This window comes from Hordeum vulgare, chromosome 5H (assembly GCF_904849725.1).
Source record: "Hordeum vulgare subsp. vulgare chromosome 5H, MorexV3_pseudomolecules_assembly, whole genome shotgun sequence".
Classification (NCBI taxonomy): domain Eukaryota; kingdom Viridiplantae; phylum Streptophyta; class Magnoliopsida; order Poales; family Poaceae; genus Hordeum; species Hordeum vulgare.
In genome coordinates, this window is record NC_058522.1 from 381,011,226 (window position 1) to 381,017,586 (window position 6,361).

The 6,361-nt window shown below is 43.2% G+C and overlaps 1 pseudogene; it reads left to right on the forward strand.

Moving 5' to 3' along the window:
- Window positions 1-1,308: 1,308 nt before the first annotated feature.
- Window positions 1,309-2,670, forward strand: LOC123396742 (annotated as a pseudogene).
- The last annotated feature ends 3,691 nt before the right edge of the window (window positions 2,671-6,361 follow it).

Here is a 6,361-nt window from a genome sequence, read left to right on the forward strand (position 1 = left end):
CGTTGATCACCTAAGTTGAGGGATGGGATCGAGTCCATCCGGTCAATTTAAGCTACTAGAAGAATGGATCCGGGTTGAGTGATCCAATCTAGGGCATGAAGAGGCGCATGTCAGGGCGAGGGGGTCGAGTCCATCCGAAGGAATGGATCCGGGTCAAGCGATCCAATCCAGGGCGTGCAGAGGCGTAGGTCAGGGCGAGGGAGATAATGGCAGACGCCTCCGCTACTGGAAACTGCTCTGCCCTCCTTCAAGCTCGCAATCATGGCCCTCTTCTATTGAAACTGCTCTGCTCTTCTTGAAGCTCCCAATCATGGTTGGTAAAGTCCAAAACTTTCCTGTGCCCAGTGGTAGTATATAATGCTTCTCTCCTTGCCTGTGTACGCACACCCTGCAATTTCCTGTATAGTTGTGCGCAGATCATGATCTATCATATATACATACGAGACGATCAATGTGCCGGTTACGAACAGCACCAAGGACGTCTCTGCCGCCTCAGTGCATGCACAGAACCCGAGGCTCGTGTCCCCACCGCCGCTGACCATCATCTTCCCCTTCTCTTGCTCGTTCTGCACCTAGCAAGGCGGTGGTGAATCGTCTCTTACTCGATCGATTAGGGGCGCGAGATGATCCAACGTGACGCGCTCCAGTCGATGATTCAACAGATGTGCAAGATGCGGGTGAATCAGCGGCCGGCCGATCCAGCCGACGCGGGAGATTCGCCTGAGAAGAAGCCATGGTTTTTGCTTAGGTTGCTGCTTCATATTAAGATTCCTTATTGGTGCTGTTTTTTTCTCCTCCAAATTGATGCATGTCTTCTAGGTCGACGGATTGGAGCTCGGTTCCGCTGGCTTAGTTCTCATTTGCTGCAAGTAGCATTCATCCTCCTCGGAGCTGATGTTTTCCTCGGTCCGCATCTACTTTTTGTAAAATGTCTACAAGGAGCACAAATTTGGTTCCCTTGATAATCAACTAACACTAGCAGCAACGCAATCCAATTTTGTAGTTTCAGATCAATCTGACAGGAACAAAAAAATCACTCTGTAGTTTGTACCCTGGTTGCCATACATGTACAAACATGATCAACACTTTATCCAAAAAAACGTAGTACTATCAATAGAAAACTTAGATTAAGTTGGATGCCATTGTCCAGCTTGTCTGCATGGTTGCAGCCTTGCAGGTATGGGTTTCAATCCAAACTCTGCATTGGGATTGCAAAGCAGCTCTATGTAAACCTCACACATACATCGTTCCATCTATCAGAGTAGATTGTCACATAATCCCAAGTGATTGTCACATCATCCGGGTCTAATGATGTTGAGTTGCTTGCTACTTCTGGCTATCTTCTTTTTGACAGGACGAACAACACATGGCGGCGAGTCACGACCACGGGTGCCCGTGGTCTTTGTGTTTGGTGACTTGCTGTTTGGTGTGGACAACAATTACTGCTTCCTCACCGTCTCTAACGCCAACTTCCCTCCCTACAGCACGGACATTCAAAAATCATGTGGCTAGAAATAGGATTGGAAATGGAAAACTTCTTAGCAATATCATAGGTTAGATTCTATTCTATATCATGCTCTCCGTCTTGTTTGATCCATAACTTTTAGTTACATTGCAAATTTTGTGATTCCAGCCTTTGCAGGTGAAAAGGCGGGGTTTACTTGCTCTCTCCCCGCATATCTCCGCATGCGTGCATCAGGGCAGAACGTAATGACCGGACCCAACTTTGCATCAGCTGGATCGGTCTATTATGATCCCGCGACAATTGAGTTTGTAAGTATCAGCTATCAGTGTCCTCTTCATCTTATTTTTCTTGACAAAATAGTAGTCAATCAATGGGATTAAAAAACATATGATGAAAATTACTCTCTCCATCCCAACTATACAGGCTTTGGGCTAATATATCCGGGGTAAATCTGACGTTGAAAGTAAGCCCGCTATCCCAACAATTGGAATATTCCAAAGAGTACAAATCTAAGCTAGCACTGTTGACCGGTAACAGTCAGTCTCATTCAATCATCTCCGACGCACTCTACATTATCAGTGTTGGTTCAAATGATTTTGGCCCAAACTACTACGTCAATTCCTTGCTCTTCAAGGCATTGACTGCTGACTAATTTTTGGATCTGATGGTCAACATCGTTAGCAACACCGTCACGGTAAGCAACATTATTTTTTGTAATGGTATTAGAGGCTGTCTTCCTTATTATTACTTGAAGCATACATATATTATGATAATTTCAATATATGGACCTTGTACATATTGTAGCAATTTCATGGCATAGGATCAAGGCGCATCGGCGTGTTTTCCTTGCCACCATTAGGCTGTTTTCCACTTGCGATCACAGTGTTTGGCCATGGGAGGAGCGGTGTGTCTCTGGGCTCAATCTCGTCTCTCAGATATATAACGAAAAGTTAAACATTGCTATCAACATACTGTCAAGGCAATACCATGACCTGAAGATTGTGGTTCTTGACATCTACACACCTCTATTCAACATTGGAAACTCTCCTAGATCACAAGCTCAGATAGATATGCTAGATAGTCATCAAATTGGCTGCAACATTTGCGAGTCCCCCATAATTGTTTGTTATCTCTCTTCAATTGTATTTGCTGATCGGTATGATTTTGTGTATGACTGCAAACCTGAAATCATGTGCCTTTGCTGAATGTCTCCATTAAACAAGAATAGTTGACAAGAATAATTGTATTGTGTAAATGTTTCATGCTATGTTCAGTTAACAAAAATAGTCAATCAATAATGATTTAGTTGATAAATCAGAATATTGCACTTGCTAGATTTATTGTTCTGTCCAGATAATTGAAGATTTTATATTTTTGGAGCTTTTGTTATGCCTTCACAAAATAAAAATAAAAGTTTACACATGGGGTTCTTTCATTTTTTCTTATGTGCATTCATCTATCAACTTTTTCTTATGCACCCTCCCACAACGCTCATCTTTTTTTTCCTCTACTTGCAATCCATGATCCTTTGTATGCAATCCTTGATTTTTATCTACTTGCGAGAGGGCAGGACCTGCTGCACTTGGCATGATTTTCTTCAAATGTGTAATCTAAATATAAATTTTACACCGGATTTATACCAATCAATTTGACTGCATTTCTTTTGGACGCCCAAAAGCATTTTGACATGGCTTATCAGTTGCAATATTAAACATTATATTCAACATGATTTTGAAGCTCAGATCATGTATGTTCCTCTTAGAGCTACAATGACAATTCAGTATGTTGGCTTATTGTAAACACAATGATACAATTTCTAGCATTCCTTTTTCTGTTAACCTGTCATTATTACAGTCGACGGTTGTCGTAATGTCAAAATCTTTATTTTCCACAGTATTATAGGTATTAGACTGGTGCTCCAGAGATAGGCTCCAAACATTCTTAGTAAGTATATCACCAAGTGAATAAATAGACACGAGAATTGAGATGTTTTTCTCACAATGTTTTGTTTCTATGAACAAAATATACACTTGTGCGTTTATACTTACTACTGTTTGGAGTACCCCTCATCTCAAAAGAAAAAAGATAAATTGTGTGAATATTTAACTTTGGCCTAATTTATCTTTTCCTTTATTTCATGCTTAGTTTTGTCTATCTTTTGCCGCCATCATTTTATGGTCAAAATGGGTTTGCATGCACAACATTATAATCTTCTGCAGCCTAATAAAAAAGAGGTCCACTACAGCCACAATGAAAAAAATCACTTGAAAAAAATGTTAACTCTATTTACACATTATTCTATGTCAATTTAACAACAAAGTCGACATGTCTATTTATTTGCATCAATACTTACTATTGTAGTGCCAAAATCAACGGGCGCAGCAACACGCGCTATCAAAGATCTAGTAAGTCATAAAACCATGAGTTTCAACAACAACCCGAGGCTAAACGAGAAGAAAATAGTGAGATACATGTCACACTGGCCTTACCCACAACACGCAGGCCGGACAAGCAATAAACTCTGAGAGATCACCAGCCGAGCCCTCAGCTACCCCGAGATTTAGACATCAGGCTCCTGCCGCGAAATGGAAGATGTCGAGGCCCGAATCTTAGATAGAAGCAACTCAAAGTACTTATAAAGAATGGCATTTGGATAGACAGTTTCACAAATACATATAAAGGAGAATGTTTTGAAATGTTTTATTGGGTGGGTGCAAGGAAGGTGGGTGAAAACCACCCTGGATGCATCGAGCTGGGTGTAGAAAAACTACTCTCGTAAAAAGGAGAATGCATTTGGATACACAATTTCATAAAATATGATGAATGCAAGCATCATCTAACCCACGGAAAACGGATCAAACTTCATATAATGCTCCTACTGATATAATGTACATGTTAAATGATGTGTTCATTTGATAGTGTGCATATGAGTGTGTTTGAAATCTCACAATATGTTAATCTGTCACAAGCACACACACATTCCAATTTGAATACCAAGTTGAGAAAACTAAATGTGAAATTAATACGAATTTGGCAGCATGCAAAACTACTGCTGCAATTTAGGAAGTAACTGAAAACAAGGGTTCATATGACCAGTACAATTATAATGTTCAATTGAAAACATGGAAGAGAGGGATCAACCACCCTCGACTTATCGAACATCACTCCATTTCTAAGTTTCAAACATCATGGAGCTAGCCCGCAGAAAATTGATCAAACTTCATTTAATTCACGTTATGATTTAATGTACACGTTAAATAATGTGTTCCATGGATAAATTACTAGCGCTGAAAAGGCTAGACTGCACCAAAATAAATGGTTAAACTACACTGCAACTTGAATTATAAGCTTACCCTAAACGCCGTCGCCGCCGTTGAGACGAGGAGATCGTCGAGGGAACCGTGGAGAACGACGGGGAAGCGATGTCGCGCGCAGCCATGGCTTCCTGTTGCGTATGACGTGCATCCACTCCGGTGGCACCACCTGGAACAACACCCTCACGAACAGCACCGCGTATCTGATCGTGGGGTCATCCTCTCGATGCTCGATCGTGGATCTGTACGCCCACCACCTGCGCCTGACTATCCGCTCCTCCGAGTCCATCTGCTCCATCACCCAGAGGAGAAACTCGATGGACTCGACGGACTCCATCTCGGGAATAGATCTCATCCCTCTCGCTATATCTGAGATACTTGACCCTTTCCTTCAACGACGCCAACACCTCCCAGTCATTGTGAAACCAGGAAAGCATCTCTCTCAACGTGGCTATCTTCGCCTGGTCGCCGCTGGCGATGGTCGCGATTCTGTCGCGCAGCGCTACCATGGATATGCTTCTAGCGGGGGGGGGGGGAGATGAGAGATGGTGGCTTTGGACGACGGGATAAGAGACGGTGGATCTGCAATGGAGAAGAGGAAGGAGCGAGGGTTTTCTGGAACAAAGGAGAGGAAGGAGCGGAGGACGAAAGGAGCAAGGGTTTTCTAGAACGGAGAAGAGGAAGGAGGAGGGGGTGGTTTTCTAATAGGAAAGTGAGAGAGAAACGCGCGGCGGCGGTTTAGCAATGGACGAGGCGGCGGTGCTTTATGATTGGACCACCAAACCGGCTATGACCATCAATGTCATTTAAGTTTTCTTTCTTTTGTTGACATTTTCTTTTTGACTAATAATAACTACAACCATGGCAGTGGGCTACATGTTGTACGTGAATAGATTATATTGATTTTTTTGTGAACCGAAAGAGAGATAAAGCACTGAAAATTCAAAATAAATGTAAAAACTTGGCACACTTCATAAAAACAACTAAATTGTTTTGGCAAAAAAAGTTGATTATGGGTTAGTTCATTTTGTGGACACGTATGTTTTGCGGGGTGCGACATACGAATCTACACGGGAAATGCTTGGCTTGGGAGCCGGCGTAAGTGGTGCGCTACGTGGGTCTAGACGGCGGGGGGTGCATGGTTTGGATCTAGCTACCTTGAGGTAACGCATCCGGTTTGCGCACTGAATGCGGTCCCAGTCCTCCGTTTTCGTCCATACTTTATCTCGGGTCAACGGAGAACAATCCAAAAGCGCATGGAAGGTCCCGACCTTTCTAGGAGCCCGCGCGTGCCATATTCGGGACATTTGCCGCATTTCTAGGGTAGTATGCTCGGAAATTCAAGATCTATACCGCGGCCACATGAAATTATAGCAGGGATTGGGGGTGACAGTTCCATGCTAAGCTCTGGTCCATATATGGGCCATGTGCGACCAATGGGAAGGGCCGCCTCGGAGCCGTTGTTAAGGGCAAAAATGCCGAGTGTCGTCTGCCGCCGCTATAATCCGTGCAAATTCACGAGGGATCGGAATTTCTTGGGACCTTTTGCGGTGTGGGTGTGTTCGAACATAGAGAGCGGCAC